This window comes from Grammomys surdaster, unplaced genomic scaffold, assembly GCF_004785775.1.
Source record: "Grammomys surdaster isolate TR1022 unplaced genomic scaffold, NIH_TR_1.0 100, whole genome shotgun sequence".
In the NCBI taxonomy this organism is placed as follows: domain Eukaryota; kingdom Metazoa; phylum Chordata; class Mammalia; order Rodentia; family Muridae; genus Grammomys; species Grammomys surdaster.
Genome location: NW_021604579.1, coordinates 10,183,299 through 10,202,470, shown reverse-complemented (window position 1 = coordinate 10,202,470; position 19,172 = coordinate 10,183,299). Strand labels below are relative to the sequence as shown.

The following is a 19,172-nucleotide window of genomic DNA, read 5'->3' as shown; positions in this document are numbered from 1 at the left end:
AAATTATTTTGTTCACTGGTTAAAGTACCTACTGTGTAAGCATGAATTTGAATCCCCAACATAAAAAGCTGCACAGCTTCTGTAATTGCAGCACCAAGAAGCAGAGGATAGGATCCTTGGCACTCATTGGCCAGCCAGCCTAACCAATCAGTGAGCTCCAAATTCAACCAACTGTCTTCCACATGCAAGAAGATCCACAAACATTTGTGGACACAACTCCAAAAGAAATGGTATTATTAAAACATTTTCAAACTTGTCTGGAGAGATTGCTCAGTGAGCAGTTAAGAGCACTGGCTGCTTTTCCAGAAGACCTGGGTTCAATTCTCAGCATCCCCATGGCAATTCACAACAATTTGTAACTCTGGGTTTCAGGGACTCTGATGCCTTCTTCTGATCTCTGAGGACACCATGTGTTATACATACATGCATGTAGGCAAAATATCCATATGTATGAAGCAAAATTAATTTTTTTAAATGACCAGTTTGATAAATTCAATTTATCAAATTAAATTTAAACAGAGTTTAAATAAATTTAACAGAGTTTAACCTAGGTTGTTGACTTGACAAAAATTTTCAAGTAGGTTGGTAATCTCATAAAACAATCTCTGGTGAGCTAAAAAGCATCACACAATGTGATGAGTTTAGACTACAGCTAAAGCACAGCCTACAAACCCCTAGGAAAAGTCCTTTTGCTAACATGTCTAATAAGAACACTCTAACAAAATTCCTTGATATTTCCATTTTAGGGTACACAAAAGTGCAAAACCAAGACTGGGTACAACTGCTTGTACATAAATATAAATCCAACAGATGATGACAGAGCATTCTAGTAGTCACAGCCTTCACTGTCTCTTCACTAAGCTCAACTAGGAGGGAGTGGAGGGAGTCCACTTTCCTTGACTGATGGAGCAACATAATTATTAACTTTAATAATTTTTAACTCTTGGATAAGTGCTTTTATATTCTTTGTGGAACAGTGGAGCCTATTAGCAGCAATCTCAGCTATTCAGTGGGCCGAAGTAAAAGGATCATAAAAGTCCTGCCTATCCAGAATGGGTTAAAAGTCAATACGAGCAAATTAGTGAACTATGATCTCAGAGTAAAACACTTAAAAAGAGAGGTGTCATAAAGCTCAGTGGTAAAGTGCTTGCCGTGGCATATGAAAGGTCCTAAGTTCAACCATAAGCACTAGAAGGAAAAAAAAAGTGTAAGAGTGTGTGTGTGTGAGTGTGTGTGTGAGTGTATGTGTGTGCGTGCGCGCTGCTGATCAATGGAATACTTCATTTCAATCAACATTCACTAAGCACTTACTATGTGCCAGACCACATCTGAAATACCTGCTTTCAGTTCCAAGTAGAAAACTCATGTCACACATTGATAAGCATATTCACAAAAAAATGTCAAAATGAGAGTATCTAGAAAAAGTTTTAGTTATTAAATACAAAAGCAACTTAGAAAAACAGCCAGGCAATCATTCTAACATTAGTACCTAACAGCTGCTTAGTACTTACATATGGAGGTATGTAAGAACTTGCTAATAACTATTAGAAACACAGTCATATACCTCCAGCTGCATTCCTTTCAGGATCCCCTGCTTTCAAGATGAGGTCATGCTTTTTCAGGGTGGCCCCAGCCAATGATTGATTGACAGTATGGGCACCAAAAACTGGACATTTCTTATAATACAACCCCCCCCAAAGCAGTTTTTGATCCCATCATAACTTCACTTGGTTAATGGAAGACAGATCTATATGACATTTCAAAGCTTTCCATGACAATTCCATCACCTCTAGAATCCTTTTCTCTAGAAAAAAGGAAACTGCAGAAACTTCTCATATTCCTAATTCTGTCTCAGTAGCTACTTCCTAAAAGACTGGAAACAGACACAGTTGATAGCACACAAGGACTGAGAAAACAGGAGATAAAATAAAATGGGGCTTGGAAACACTTACAATCCTACTAGCAATGAGAACCTCATGCCATGTGGGGTATGAGACATGCATGGACAGTCTTTGGCACAAGCTAGTGGTCCAAGCAATAACACTTTCAGAGATATGACTTCAGAGAATGTTCCCAGAAAGGAATTCTCTGACTAGTGTAAAGAATGAAAAGTCTGAAAAGTGTGAGTTACAAAAACAATGGAATGAGCTTAGCTATTCTGTTGCAGTAACTCCCCAGAGACAGCCACTAACAAATGACTTAAAACTAAGGACTGTTTGGTAGCACACAAAGATCCCTATCACTATAGTGGGAAAACAGTAAAACAGAGTAAACTCTTGGCAGTTAAGACCGTTGTTTGAAAAATAACTAAATGTTAACCATGGACAAATATATGTGAAGGTCAAGACCTTAGCTTAGGAAACCAGAAGCCTGAAAGATAGAATAGAGACACCTAAGATGGTGACCCTTGAGGACAGTCATTCTTCTTTGAACCCTCCAAACCTACAGGAATGAGTTAACACTTCCCACGGTATATGATTACATTTTGTATAGGAGAGGGTAGGGGTCACTGAACCGTCACCTGAGAGTCCATTCACTCCCTCCTATGCTTCCCAGCAACATGCATATGATTCTAAAGTAAGGTGTATGTTGCCCCATGGTCTCAAGAGGTACTAGAGTACACAGAGTATAAAAGTGGAACTCTATGCAGCTATGAAACAGTCATCATCCACACTGGATGACCTTCAGGTGGCCTCAGGGGTCTCATGTACTGTAAGTAAGTCAAATAAACTCACTGGCTTAGCAAATAAGACTCTGGTTTGTCACTGGGATTTTATAAGGAAGTAGACATTTGTTTATATCATTTGTTTATATATCTCCCCAGACAAGGCATTCTCACAATAGTCATCCTCCTCCAAGGTAATAAGTTTTCAAGGTCTGCTCTCATTTCCACCTCTGGCTGCCATGATAGTAGTTAATGCTGCCTCTAAGAAGGATATGTTGAGCCTGAAAAAAAAAAAAAGAAGAAAAGAGAATATATATTCCAAAGGCACTGCAAAGACTAGCCAGTATAAATCAGCAGGATGCAGGATATTTGTGGGGCTATGTTTTTAATACTACTAATCAAAGAAAAGAAGCAGTAAAGTTTATGAAGGAAAAGGGTGGAGTGCAGGAGAGACACTGTCTCAAGATTTGGGAATTAACTGTGACACAGACCTAAGTGATGGCACACTAAGTGAGCCAGTTGTCAGATCAGATCCACTGATTCATTATCTTTACTGAAGAAATATACTTAGAATACATTTGTCTGTGACATCAATGGTATGTCAATGGCTAGGCCATGGCCAACATGCTGAAAGATAAATATATTCAAAACAATGAGAAAACTTTTCACATAATGAGGTATAAGTTCAAGTCCTTCAACTCTTTGGGTCTACAAAATCCATGGATACCCAATTCTTAATACTCAAATCTCTTCTATAAAATGGTATAGTATTTGTACATAATTTACATATATCTTGTTGAGTATTCTGCTAGCAGCCTTTAGATGAAGATGTAGAACTCTCAGCTCCCCCTGAACCATGCCTGCCTGGATGCTGCCATGTTTCCACCTTGATAGTTATGGACCGAACCTCTGAACCTGTAAGCCAGCCCAAATTAAATATTGTCCTTATAAGAGTTGCCTTGGGGGGGCTGGTGAGATGGCTCAGTGGTTAAGAGCACTGACTGCTCCTCCAGAGGTCATGAGTTCAAATCCCAGCAACCACATGGTGGCTCACAACCATCTGTAATGATATCTGATGCCCTCTTGTGGGTGTCTGAAGACAGATACAGAATACTTACATGTAATAAATAAATAAAAATTAAAAAAAAAAAAAAAAGAGTTGCCTTGGTCTTGGTGTCTGTTCACAGCAGTAAAACCCTAACTAAGACAGAAATTGGTACCAGGGACTGGGGTATTGTTATGATAGGCCTGACCATGCTTTTGTTTGGAAGAATATGGATTTTGAGACTTTGGATTTGAAAATCAGTAGAATGCTTTAAATGGGGCTTAATGGGCCATCCAAGTAGGAATATAGAAGACTTTGTTGCTGAGAGCGATTTGAACTGTGCTGATCTGGCCCAAAAGGTTTCAGAGGAGAAGAATTTCAGTAAGTGCACTAAAGACTGTTTTTGTGGTATTCTGGTGAAGAATGTGGCTACTTTTTGCCTTTGAAGAGTCTGCCTGAGGCCAAGGTGAAGAGATTAATTGCACTGACAAAGGAAGTCTCAGAAACACCCATCCTAGACTTTGTTCTCTTGTTAAGTCTCCTGAAGAGTATTTTTAACAAGTGTAGCAAGCTGAGAAAGGAAAAATATAAAATATATGGTTTGAGTATTAAAAGGGAACCAGGAAGTGAAATGAAGCTGAATCCTGTGATCAAGGAGATAACAAATTAAGAGAGTGAAACTTTGGGGCAAGATCCTACCCAGCTAAATTTAGATCCAGGCATGGTGGTACATACCTTTAATCCCAGGAGACAAGCATGCAGATCTCTGAGTTCAAGGTCAATCTACAGAGCAAGATCCAGGACAGCCAAGCCTAGGCTATGAAGGAGTCAGAAAAGATGCAGAGTTTAAAGTTTGCCCAGCTGGTTTCCTGTCTTGCTTTGGGGATTACAGTTAAGTGACTGGATGAATTTCAGAAGAGACCTTCAACTTTGGACTTTTAACACTGTTGAGACTGTTATAGACTATGGGGCTTTGGAAGTTGAACTAAACATATTTTTTATTATGCTATGTTTAGATATGACCTCCATAGACTCATATGCTTGGATAAGCCTATGGGGGCCAGGGAGTGGAATGTGATGGTTTGTATATGCTCGGGCCAGGGAATGGCACTATTAGAAGGTGTGGCCCTGTTGAAGTATGTGTGTCACTGTGAGTGTGGGCTTTAAGATCCTCATCCTAGCTGCATGGAAGTCAGTATTCTGCTAGCAGCTTTCAGATGAAGATGTAGAACTCTCAGCTCCTCCTGTACAATGCCTACCAGGATACTGCCAGGTTCCTGCCTTGATGATTAAGGACTGACCCTCTGAACCTATAAGCCAGTCCCAATTAAATGTTGTCCTTATAAGAAAAACAAAAACGAAAAAAAAAAACCATATATCTTGTTAAGTCATCTTTAGATCATTTCTAATACCCAGTATAATATAAATTATATGAAAAGAGCTGTGATACTGTGTCTTAGGAATAATAGCAAGAAAATAAGTCTACACATGCTCAATGCAGACACATTTTTTTCTGAATATTTTCGATGGATAGTCAGTTTAATCTATGTGTATAGAGTTCACAGATACATGGGATGACACGATTCAGGGCTCTATCATTTCAGTGAAATTGTAGGAGTCCAGTGTCAGGATCACACCAGTGCTCTCCCTCCAAATCCAACTGCTACTGCTTGCATTCCCCTACAAAGACCAGTGGACTTCTTCAGATTCTAAAGGCAACTAAAGGATAGTGCTGTGGCCTATACGGTGACATGACAGGTTACCAGCTTTGGTTGGAAAACAGCTCTACAGAATTCCAGGCTTTCCTGTAAGCAGTCCCTAAGCCACTGGATCTCAACCTTCCCATTGCTGACACTTCTTAATACAGTTCCTCATGTTGTCCCTATGTATGTCCCCAACCATAAAACTATTTTTGTTGCTTCATAACTGTAATTTTGCTATTGTTATGAGTTGTATATATCTGTGTTTTCCAATGGTCTTAGGCAATTCCAGTGAAAGGTTGTCTGACTCCCCTACCAAGGGTTGAGAACCACAGGTTGAGAACCACAGCTAAGCTGTCAAATACACATGAGAAATAATAGTAAAGGATTGGTAGACTCTAATGCAAGTGATGGAGTTCTACAGGAAAGCCATGCTACTAGTACAACAGCTCCTGGGATCCTAGTAAGAACGAATGCTTGATCACTGGGCACCATGTGTTCAGAACTTTTCATAATGAGCTGAGTTTACATTTGAGCTCAGTAGCAGCCCACTCTAAGATAGAAACAGTAATACTAAAGACTGAAATAAAACAGAACCAAAAGACACAAGCTACATAAGCAGGCAGCCAAGACGTCCCTGACAGACACCGTTACTTGAGCACTTCCTTGGCTCACATCTACAGTTGTTTAGAGATCTCACAGAATCAACACAAGGAAAAAAAAAAAAAAACTAAAGATCAGTATATGAATGCAAGCTGAGGACAAAAGTAGATTCAGTATAGCCAAACTTAAGGGAGACCTTGACACTGGAAAAGAAAATCTCTCTAACTCCCTAAAAGAGCTTTAAATGATGTGTGTGCTTATAAAATTTTGTAGAAAGAAAAGTGAGATAAGAACATACATACTCATAGACAATATCAAGTAGATTGGCCAACTGGTCAGAGGGGTTTAAAGAGAAACACTTTAAGAAAAAGGAACAACTGAATGACTTTAAAGAACTGAACACGAAGCATGGAAATCTGTTTCCTGTGTTATGCTCAGCAGAAAGCATAGTTTCTGCAGAAGAGTCACTGAACCAACAAATGTACAAAATTATTCAACTGGCATATGCCACCTCAGAACTGGCATGATGAAGACATGAATGAATAGGTCATTATGGCATAAATAGAGATGGAGAAAGAGAAAAAAATTATGGGTCATTTACCACACCCAATTCTAAATATTGCAAAGCTCCCAATATAACACTAAACTTGAATCAACAAGCTATTAGGTGGCAGGCTGACTACCCTATCTCAGAAGAACTAGTATCTCAGTTTAGTTTCTACTGCTTGGAGAGGAGTTTGTTTTACTCCTTGATCAGTTAGTTCAATGGTTAGCTGTGAGCATCCACTTCTGTATATGTCAGGCTCTGACAGAGCCTCTAAGGAGACAGCTATATCAGGCTCCTGTCAGCATGCACTTCCTGGCATCCACAACAGCGTCTGCCTTTGGTGACTGCACATGGGATGCATACCCAAGTGGGGCAGTCTCCGGACAGCCCCTCCTTCAGTTTCTGTTCCACACTTTGTCTCCATATTTGCTCCCGTGAGTATTTTGTTACTCCTAAGAAGGACCGAATCACCAACACTTTGGTTTTCCTTCTTCATGAGCTTCATGTGGTCTATGAGTTTTATCTTGGGTACTGTGAGCTTTTGAGTTCCCCTTTAGTTTTGATCAGTGTTTTATCACAACAATAGAAACTAAGGCAAACTAAGAGACACAGGGAAGATTGCAATTAACTACAACTTACAATTGGGACTCCTTGTATTCAGGAGGCAAAGGAAGAGTAACAATCTCTGCAGCCTTAGTTAATTCTCAATTCAGAAGGAAGTATAGCTACAGTTACATAACAGAAACAAGAAGAAGTAGTCACAGAACTTAGATATTCAGTAAAGTGACAACTGTATAATTTCCTGCCTAAGTTTATGAATTCACAAATGGAGCAACTCCTACCTGAGAAGGTATGGCTCTCCAACCCCTCAGAAATAAAAGTTTGGGTCATATTATTTATAAGCAACCAAGACTAGGGAAAAATGACAGCTGAGAGTAAGGACTATTTATTTAGACTGAATAGCAGAGGAGGCAGTAAAAATTATTGTAATCCAAGATCAGTTACAGCAATGGGGGCTGAAACCTATCAACAACTTCCTTCTACCTTTCCCACTAGGAAGAACCCATGGATGCAAGAGTTGCTGCTCTCAGACAGTGTTTATATACATGAATCAGTTTAGCATTTACTTGGATCTTCCTTCAAAAAGACAGCTGCCATGCAGGGACAAGGAGTATAGTGAGCTAACATCCTCCAACTGCAGCAGGCTTGAATCTCACCTTCCCAATTGAGGCTATACTTGCCAAGGGCAATTCCTAAGCAGTGCCTAAACATGAGGAGGGTAGTAAAATCTGTCCACTACTTCGTAGTGTAATACTCTAGCTGGCAAAAGACAGGTCCATCCCCTTTCCCTTCACATTCCTCTCTACCCTCTTCCCCCTAATTTATTTTTATGCTACCAAATCCATTCCAGTGCCTGCTCTTTTAAGGAACCTATCTGTTACACATAGTGACAATTTGGAATTATGGTTTCTTTGAACACACAGAAATATTATAATTATAAGAATATGTTTTGTTTAATCCCAGGTGTAGAGATATGGGGCTGTTCGGACTGTCTGCAGCATCTATGATTTGCCTTGTGCTCTAGCAGAGGTGTAGTTTCTGCAGTGTTTGGAACTTTTCAGAGGCTATATAAATGCTAGGGTCCAGAGAGACAGGGTGGGTGGTGGTTGTTTGTAGTTTGTTAATAGTCATGTTCAAAGAAAAAACAAAGGGGAAAGAAATTACATTCAAAGAGCACTCGCTTGCTCCCTTGCTCCTCTGTCTCTGTCTCTCTGTCTCCCTCTCTCTCTCTCTCTCTCTCTCTCTCTCTCTCTCTCTCTCTCTCTCATAAAACTAATATAACTGAATCCAATTTCTGAGCCTGTGTTTTGAATTACCATGCTAGGAGATGAGATATTATTTTGACATCTTTGGAGATTAAGAGAGTAATGATTTATTCTGCATAGTTTCAGAAAATAAAAGGATGTACACTAGAGAAAAGCAGACATTTTGCTAAATATAAAAAAATTTCCTAATAATGAGCAATAAACAACAAAATGAATTCCCTAAGTAAGTAATGAGAGCTTATCAACTGGGAGTTCAAATATTCATGAATACTGTGACAATGAGGCTTTATAAAAACTGATAAGAGTTGATTTGGTCAGTGAAAGGTATATTAACACCTCTCACTTTAGAGCCATTATGAATAATGTTAGGAATGTTTGTGTACAAATTGTTATGTGCCCATATACTTCCATTTCCTTGGGATATATATAGGAATAGAACTGCTGAATCAAACTGTAACACTGTTTAACCCTCTGAGGAACAGCCTGGTTGTCTCAACAGCCAGAGAAGTTTGATAACATGTGGCTGAAAAAGTTCAGTTCATTGCCACTCCTGAGACTCTGAAATACTAGTGTTTTACAAATCTGTACCTGATCAATACAGAATGCTGTAAACCCAACCTTACATGATTAGAGAACATGTCCTTGTTCCCAGGGAATATACTTAGGCAGTCCTAGTCTGGGATAATTTCTTTCCAGAGTCAATATTCAATTAACCAAGGCATCTAAAAAGCTAACAAGAAAAGAAAGTAACTTCCCAGTTTCCCAAACCATCACCTGTCTGTTTCTATCAATATTAGTCTCTTTAATACATTAAGAGTGGGAAGGCTACATAAATCTTATTATAAAAATACATTTTATCCTTTTCAAATGTAGTACATGTCCTCCTTTTCTTTATAAACAAACTCTGCACACCTGTAACAAGGACATATTTCAATTACTAAAGTCTCATATTATAAGTAATATGAAACTTTCACTATTTTAAGCATGCTACTGAGTGGTCTATTTTCATACAATACAGATCTAGATGCATTTTTCTCAAACCATGTACACTGTCATAGACAAAAGCAGAAGAAAGAGGATATGAGCTAGAGACAGAAGAGGCCTCAGCCACAAATGGACACTCAGAGTTATAAGGTTTTTATTCAGACACATATTGCTTTATCAATTATAAGAGAAACTTGTAAAAAACAATATAAAATATAATACAAATTACAATTCCTCTGCTTTGAACTTGCATATTTCTCATTCACCACAACTGCCTACCACTCCCAATTCTTTACTCCCCTATGTCAGTTCATCTCCATAGCCCTGAGTCAGGTCATCTAAGATGGTCATGCCATCTATCTTTCACTCCATTCACCTTTAATTTTTTTATTGGTGTTTTTATTTATTTACATTTCAAATGTTGTCCCCCTTCCAGGTTTCCCCTCTGCAACCCCCCCATCCTGTCCCCCCACCCCTTTGCCTTTATGAGGTGTGCTCCCCCACCCAACCCCATTCCTGCCTCACCACTCTATCATCCCCCTTATGCTGAGGTATCAAGAGTCCACAGGATCAAGGGCCTCCTCTCCCATTGATTCCAAATAAAGCAAACCTCTGCTACATATGTAGATGGAGCCATGGGTCCTTCCATGTGTATTCTTTAGTTGGTGATTTACTCCCTGGGAGCTGTAGGTGGTCAGGTTAGTTGATATTGCTGTTTTTCCTATGGGGTTGCAATTTCCTTCAGCTCTTTCAGTTCTTCCCCTAACTCTTTCATTGGGGTCCTGGGCTCATTCTGATGGTTAGCTGTGAGTATCTGCATCTATATTGGTCAGGTGCTGGCAGAGCCTCTAAGAGGACAGCTATACCAGGCTCTTGTCAGCAAGCACTTCTTGGCATCAGCAATCGTGTCGGGGTTTGGTGTCTGCAGGTGGGTCTCTGGATGGATTCAGTCTCTGCTCCATTTTTTGTCTCTGCATTTCCTTTAGATAGGAACAATTCTGGGTTAAGCTGGAAACAACTAGATGTCCCTCAACGGAAGAATGGATACAGAAAATGTGATACGTTTACACAATGGAGTATAACTCAGCTATTAAAAACAATGACTTCATAAAATTCACAGGCAAGTAGATGGAACTAGAAAATATCATTCTGAGTGAGGTAACTCAGTCACAAAAGAACATACATGGTATGAATTCACTGATAAGAGACTACTAGCCCAAAAGCTCAGAATATTCACGATACAACTCACAGATCATATGAAGCTTAAGAAGAAGGAAGACAAAAGTGTAGATACCTCAGACCTACTTAGAAGGGGGAACAAAATAATCATGGAAGTTAGAGGGAGGGACCTGGAAAGGAGAGAGAAGGGGAAGGGGGGGAAAGAGGGGGCAGAATCAGGTATGGGAAACTAGGGGTAGCCACTACAAAGTTCCAGATGCCAGGGAAGCAAGAGGTTCTCAGGAGCCAACAGAGATGACATTAGTCAAAATACCCAACAAAGGGAAGATAGAACCTGTAGAGACCATTCCCAGTGGATAGGCATGGCCCTCAAGTTGAGGGATGGGGCCACTCATCCATTCATCTTTAGAAATACTATTCACCTTCAAAGAATAGACTAATGTAGGTAAGGCCTTGCTATCTAGTCTACAACTAATTTCTAGAACAGAGAACCAAGACCTAATCAGCTATTATACTTTTCTAATAACTGCAAGACATTTATCTATTCAACATAGCATATGAAATATGAAATTCCAAAAATATATACAAGGCATATATATATGTATATGTCAGTATATTTCAAAGACAAATACCCATCTATATTAACCAACTAAATATGTACTTAATTGGAAACACATTACTATGAAAATTTATTAGATAAAGGACATAGATACAAGATTAAAATAGTATTTCACTACAAAGTCAAAAATGTATGTGTTTGAATCATGAAATATGGGTTTAGACTTACGAAAACCAGTAAACTCTCTAAGACTCAATCCCCTTGGATGAAAATAACACTACAGATATTCTAAGGTCATTCTAATAATTAGAAATAAAATACAATGATACACCTAATAAAAAGATAGCACACTTCAGGAAAATCTTGTATAAGTTGGAAAACTTCACAAATTTGTTATTTTGGAAGAATTAAATATAGAACCAGGAATGAGTGATGATCAGGTTGTAAGTAAATTGTGAAAGGCGGGCTAAGAACTCTTAATTTCTGGTCTAAGATGTAGTTCAGTTGGTAGAGTTCTTGCCTGACATATCAAAGCCCTGGACTTGATCTCTAGCACTGCATGAGCCAGGTGTCATAAAAAGCCCATGGCTGTAATACCAGTACTTGGAAGATACAGGTAAGAAGATCAGAAGTTAAGGTTATCTTCAGCTACATTTTGAGTCCAAGGCTATATGAGACCCTGTCTCAAAAACAAAATAAAACAAAAAAAGGGATGGTAAGGTAGCTCAGTGGATAAAGTCACCTGCTGCCAAGCCTGAAGACCAGAGTTTTATGACTGGGTCCCACATGGTAATAAAGAGAGAACCAACTCCTACAAGTTGGCCTTGGAACTCTAAACATGCACCATGGCACATGTCCACCTACAGGCATTAGCACACAAATAAATAAATGCAAAATATGTGTTAAAGTAATGTGAATTTTAGTACAGACTATTATGCTATAAATACAATATTACTAATAACATAATAGATAATATAATAAAAATAAATTAAAATATGTACTTTTACTACTTATTTTAATAAAACAAACGCTAGCAGAAAAAAAATACTTTAGCCATGAGAAGTTAGACAAGAACCAGACCATATTACACACAAAAATACATGACTGTTCCTGCATTGGTGGCTCACATCCATAATCCTACCATTCCTGAGGCTGAAGAAGGATCAGGAGTTCAAGGCCATACTACACTAACTACAGTGTGAGACCCTATTCTCCCCCACCCCCACCCCATCCCCCCAAAAATTTTAAATGCTTTTCATGAGTCCTACCAAAAAGACTCTGGAAATGCTTCTTTATAATTTTACATGGAACCTCTGGCATTCAAAGCAACTAAAGAGCAGTACTAGTCTTTTCACTCAGTTCAAATTCTGCAACAGTGTTCTAATGTGATTTCTTTTCAGTGCTAGGAATCAGAACCAGGGCCTCGCACATACTGAAAGGCACTGTTCCACTGAGCTACCTCTCTAGCCCTTAGCTTCTTGAAATAGGGACTCACTATGGAGACCTGGATGATGTCGAACTCATGATCCTCTTGCATCAGTCTGGGATTACAGGCTTGTGTCATCTTACCAAACTCCCCCAAAGTAATCTTACAATGGAAAAGTAGTATGTATGATGCATAATAAAAATTCCAAACTTGTACTTTGATACTAAAACAATGGTGCCCTGCAGTATTTCCTAACCTTTAAAAAAAAAAAAAAAACTTTAAAAATATCAGCCAAATCTTTATTGTTAAACTATGTCCCAAAAAAACTCATAGGAAAGTTTTAATACCTTGAATGCAGAATAAAATATAGAGCAATATTCTAAACATAAGACTAAAGAACAATAACTAATAGGTTTTGTTTGGTTTAAGACAGCATCTCACTATATATCTCAGACTGCCCTTAAGTTCCAACAATTTTCCTGCTCATCTTCTCAAATGCTGGGATTACAGGTGCCCACCACTATCTTTAGCAATTAATCTATACTTATATAAAAGTATATATCATAGTTAGGTAATGGCAATCATTAAATATCTATTAGACCTGGGTAGTTAAAAATGTTAACATATGACTGAACTCTAAATTTTTAGAAATGTTTTAGCAGAGTTAAAGGAAAAATCAAACCTGGGGCTTACAATGGCCTTTTGTTTTTTTTTGGGGGGGGGTTGTTTTTTGTTTGTTTGTTTGTTTTTGTTTTTTCGAGACAGGGTTTCTCTGTGTAGCCCTGGCTGTCCTGGAACCCACTCTGTAGACCAGGCTGGCCTCAAGCTCAGAAATCCACCTGTCTCTGCCTCCCAAGTGCTGGGATTAAAGGCGTGCACCACCACCGCCCGGCACAATTGCCTTTTGTTAATAAACATTCTTTAAACTAGGCATGGTGGTGCTTTCCTATAATCCAAGCACTTTGGAGGCTGAAGCAAGGGAATCCCTGAGGTTTGAGCTACGTAGTGAGTACCAGGCCAGCATTGGCTACAGTGTAACATTCTTTCTCAAACAAACTAACAAAAAAAATCTGGTGTCTCTATTCCATCTCCACTACCACCCAATACGATTAACCAGACCCACTTAACGAGCTTACTAAAAGTACACAGCTTTTATCCTCAAGCCAAAAACATTTATCATCAAAAAATTTCACAATTTGTCTCCAAGTAAAAGCTTCAATAATTTACCTAATGACTGTAACAAGTTATGAATAGAAAATAAAGCCTTACCATCTACCTTACACTTACTCGGGTGGTTATTCTATAATCAAAAGACAGATAACAAACAAGAGTCAGTAAGGGTGTGAAGAAATCAGAACCTTCACAGACTTGCTAGTGAGAACATTAAAATGTTGCAGCCACTTAGTAAGACAGCCAGGCTGCTCCTCAGAAGTTTAAATCCACTGAACAATTCCACTCCTATGTGTATCCCAAAGGCAAAGAAAGTGCACATGCGCATAACAATTTACATAGGAATTTTTCTAACATTATTCACAACAGCCAAAAAACTATACCCAAATTTCTGAATGAATAAATGAAATGTGGTATATGATTGAGCAATAGTAAGAAATAAGCTATAGATTCATTATTATTGAGCCCTGAAAACGTAATTTTACTGCTATAAACCAATCACATTATATGATTCTATTATATTAAGCATTCAGAATTGATAAGAAAGTCTCTAGAACAGAAACACATTAGTGTCTGCCCAGTGCTGGGGCAATTAGGAAGATAGTGGGGGTGACTGCTAATAGATACCAGTTTGAGGTGATGAAAATGTTCCAAATTAGACAGTAGTACATTTATACAACTCTATAACTACAGTAAAAGCCATTAAATTTTATAATTTAGATGGGTAAATTATGTATATATTAATTCATATCTCAAAACATAGACCATAAAAAAATAGACCCTACTCTATTATTCCAAATTTGGTGGAAATACATGTACTATTCATTTGCAGTTTTTTTTTTTTTTTTTTTTTGGTTTTTCGAGACAGGGTTTCTCTGTATAGCTCTGGCTGTCCTGGAACTCACTCTGTAGACCAGGCTAGCCTCGAACTCTCGAACTCAGAAATCCGCTTGCCTCTCCCTCCCAAGTGCTGGGATTAAAGGCGTGCGCCACCACCGCCCGGCTCATTTGCAGTTTAAAGTTTCTATAGCTAATGTTGTGGAGACAATCTTCATTGCTTAAACATTCCTATCAATGTGCATTAAATTCTTTTTCCCTTGTGTAACAAAAACTGTTTCTTGACTTTGATAAATACCTTTACAGATTTTATCTTTATTTTCCAAAAAGTTCTGAAAAGGTATAAATATACATACATACTGTTCAAATTTTTGCAATACTTCAATTCTCTTAGTTGAACTATTTAAAATAATTTAAGCAAGGCAGAGGTTCATGGCTATAATCCAATCACCGGGGAGGTAGAATGAGTTCAGGATCATCCCCAGCTACAATCACAAGTTCTAGGCTAGACTGAGCTACATCAGACCTTATCGAAAGAAAAGAAATTAAAAAAAGAAATTAAAAAAAGAAATTAAAGCACTACCTAATTTTTAAAATGAAAAATTTATTAATAGCATTTTCAAAGTATCTCACTAAATAAAATTTATAATAAAGTGTGAGACATTCTATTAACTACATAATGAAAATACTAATTCTGAGCTAGGGAGTGGTGGCGCACGCCTTTAATCCCAGCACTTGGGAGGCAGAGGCAGGCGGATTTCTGAGTTCGAGGCTAGCCTGGTCTACAGAGTGAGTTCCAGGACAGCCAGAGCTACACAGAGAAACCCTGTCTCAAAAAAACAAAAAAAAAAACAAAAAACAAAAAAATTTACTAATTCTATGAACTTGTCTCATCCTCAATTTGGCAATCTTTGCAACTGATCATGCTAGCTTTATTTCTTAACAGAAAACTGAATAATAAATAATTTTTAACCTTTCTCAAAACTCAAAGAAATAGATTTTCCATTTCTAGAGTAATGCTTCTTTATATGTGGACCAAGCTCTGATTTGCATATTACATCACTCAATCCTCACAATAATCCTGTAAAACGTATACTGTTATAGAGAATAAATTAAGACCTAAAAGAGTATAAACAAGACTGTCCAAGGTTATAAGACATATACACACACATACATAAATGTATGTATATGTATATAAGTTATAAGAACTGATTCTTTTTTTTTTTTTCCAAAATACATAGGCAAGCTGAGTGGCAGCTGAAGGCACTGTGATGACCTGGGCAAAGTCTCTCCATTACTCCAGCATGCAGCTGGAGATCCCATGGCTACAAGCAGCCACAGCCCTTGGAAACATGCTTAAGAATTCTGATTCTTATAACTTGGGACTGGAGAGATGGCTCAGTGAGCACATGGCTCACTGGCTGCTCTTCCAGAGGTCTTGAGTTCAATTCCCACTAACCACTTGGTGACTCACAACCATCTATAATGGGATCTGATGCCCTCTTCTGTCATGCCAGGCATACATGCAAATAGAGCAGTCATATAGATAAGTAAATCTTAACAAACCAAAGAACTATGTTTAAAAATCTATGTTTTAAGTAATAGTCTTCAGTTCTTAAATTAAAGTACATGAAGTATTTTTGTTCAGCATCTACAACTCAGTATTTTCCAATGATAAGTACATACAAAGAATATCACTCTATATACTAACTCACACACTGTAGGCCAAATATACAAGAATGAAGTAAAAGTAAAGACCAATATAAAACTGAAAGTAAATTAACAAGTATATCCTAGGCATATGGAATATTAGTTTAACTAAATATGAAATTAAAAAAATATGTGCACATTATGAAAAAAATTTTCCCATCAAATTTTTTTAAAAAATTTAAAAGTAGAAAGAAAGAAAAAAAGAAAGAAAGAAAGAAAGAAAGAAAGAAAGAAAGAAAGAAGACAAGCTTTAAGTCACAGAATATACAAGATCTGGTTTTTATTTCTCTTTTCTCTAAAAGGAAAAATGGCCATGAACATTTCTCTTTACTGGCTATGATCACTTGCACCTCGTAGAAACTTTCTCCGTCCTGGGGAGAGCTGCTATTCCTACCAGAAAGTCTAAGGAGCTCAGAACCTAAGCGTCTCACTGCTCTGCACATCTGGCTCCACACTCTGCACCACAGCATGAAATGCAGTTAATAAGCACAAGACACTTATATAACCCCCTAAAACCAAAAGAACCTAAACAAAATTTAGGCAGCTATCTTTAATCAAGCTTTGTACCTTGCAACCACCAGTCTGTGGCCAGCACATAAGAGGAGCCAAATAAACTTCAGGGAAGGGAATAAAAGTGGCAGCTTAGCACCAGAGGAAGAAATGAGTTCATCCCTACTCATTCATTTGTTCTTCCTTCACTAAGGAGTTAATATAAAACTAGTACTTCCCAGGAAACACATGCTACTATTTCGTTAAGAAAAACACTAAATCAGGAATTGGAAAAGAAAGGAACACTGCATATGATTTTTTTCTCAGTTCTGAGAAATAAACCAGGGGGCTTGCACATTCTATGCAAGTCTTTTTCCAGAGTGACCTCCCATTCCTCAGGGATGCTCTTGAAGGGCAAGATCCTGGATGAAACACAGAAGCCCTAAGCAGAGATCTAGCTCCTTTTACTCAGTTACAACACTTTTCTGACCCTGCCTTGTAACAGTTAATTAAACTTGTCCTGCTTCCACAATTAGCTAATTGCTAGCAGAAACCTTGGTCATTTTTGTATTTCCCAGAACACCTAAGACAGAACCTGATATTACTATCACCTAAAATTATATTTTAAAAATGTATACAACATTTTTTGTATGCTGTCTTCTAAAAAGCCTTCCAAATTAAGTATAATAATACCTAATTGAATTTTACAGACAATATTGAAATTTATTCATTGCCAAGATGAATAACCAGATAGTTTTCCTTAACATTCCCACAACAGGCTCACCATGTTTGTTGACTGACAGATGTTTTTCTATTTGCATTACAAAATCATTATCTGTTGCTATGAAAACCATCTGTAAGCCACTTAAGAGTGATAGTTTTGCTAGAGAGAGGACACTTTTGTCCACCTGAGCAGATCTCTTTTAACTTTTATCAGTGATGTTCAAATTTAGTAGTACTAAGAATCAGAAAGGCTGATAAAAATCAAGATCTTTGAGTTACAGTTGTACCTGTAATTCTGATTTAGGGGATCAGAAATTGCATATTTTAATCAGCACTCCCAACTCATTCTAATATTGGTCTTTAGAGAACACTGAGAAAAGAATTCGACTTTTAAAACCTAAGTTAACCAACATACCTAATCAAGCCAATGTTTTACAGTTAAAAATGCTTACACAAGATCTGACAAAGGCAAGGCTACAACATTAACACAACGGGTCTTCAACATGATGAACCTCCTTAGACCTCAGGAGACGTCCATGCTCCGTAGGAAAGTTAAGTCAGGAGTATAACAGGTAACTACCCATATTAACTGATGGCTCTAACTCTAGTAATTAATAACATACTTTATAAAATTTAAACAAATGCCTGGCTGTAAAGTGGATCAGTCAGGCATTCTTAGTCTAATACCAAAAAAATAATAATAATTTTAAAAGTCACTATCAGTACACTCTCACTATAAACTTTGAATGACCATCAAACATACTATAACATTACCAGTAATTTCTCTCCAGTTATTAAGTACATATTGAAAGCCAATATAGTACCTCTCTGCATATTCAAATTTTCTACTATATATTCATGTTTTCATACATTGAAGTTCTAGATGTACATAAGTCCTATATAGTAGAAAAGTAAGAATAACCTGTAATAACATTTATCATAAACCAGAAGCACCCCAATATCTGACGTGTAATATCAAACTACAATCACGAACTTTTTTTTACATCATTATCAGAACGAAACAAATCATTGTTCTTGTACAACCGAGTTTATATCCCATTTTCGGCATGTCCTTGCTGTAAGGATAATTAGTTCGATTTAGAATCTTGCCACCCGTTCTCTATTTGAGTGGAACATGTTTGTACCAAGGACTGAGGCATTAAAACATTTCCTGTCTCTTTGAAGGTGGAAAAGACATCTTCATAAAAGATTTTTTTAACTGTGAGTGGTTAGCTAGGAAACTTAGCATGGCAAAGATGGGATGGGGCTTTCTCAAAGGCAGACCTCGCTCAGAGACAAGACGTAACATAAGGATGGAAGGATGAGCTAGCGGCAGGTGATGAAATTTCACCTCAAAAAAGGACGCAAAAGGCTGTGTCTCCAGCAAGAGAGGCGTGAATGCTACTCCTGGAGTATCAGGGGCTCCGAGTGCCCCGCACTCTCTGCACCTCAATACTCACCACTCCCCACCCAGGGGGTGGCTCCGCAGGACTCAGTATGCGGCGCAGGCAAGCCAAAGCTGTTTGCAAACAAGCGTCCTCTGCCTCCCTCCGGGATGTGCACGCAGGGCCCTGGAAGGAAGGCACGCTCGGCCCCGCCCGGGACAAACGCGAAGGGCACCGGTGCGACCGCCGGCCCGATCTTCACGTACCCGGCCGCGCCGGAACCCAGGCCCGGCTAAGGGCTTCCCGGCGGCTCGGGGCCTAGTC

At 38.3% G+C, this 19,172-nt stretch overlaps 1 protein-coding gene and 1 non-coding gene across 2 annotated transcripts in view; both read right to left on the bottom strand.

Annotated features, from left to right (window-relative positions):
• Positions 1 to 19,172, bottom strand: part of Zfyve9 (zinc finger FYVE-type containing 9) — a 138,485-nt gene that overhangs the window by 118,797 nt on the left and 516 nt on the right. The gene's annotated exons all lie outside the window — the stretch shown is intronic.
• Positions 15,775 to 15,899, bottom strand: LOC114639723. The gene has a single exon (XR_003714052.1). It is a non-coding gene; the product is annotated as a small nucleolar RNA SNORA44 (small nucleolar RNA).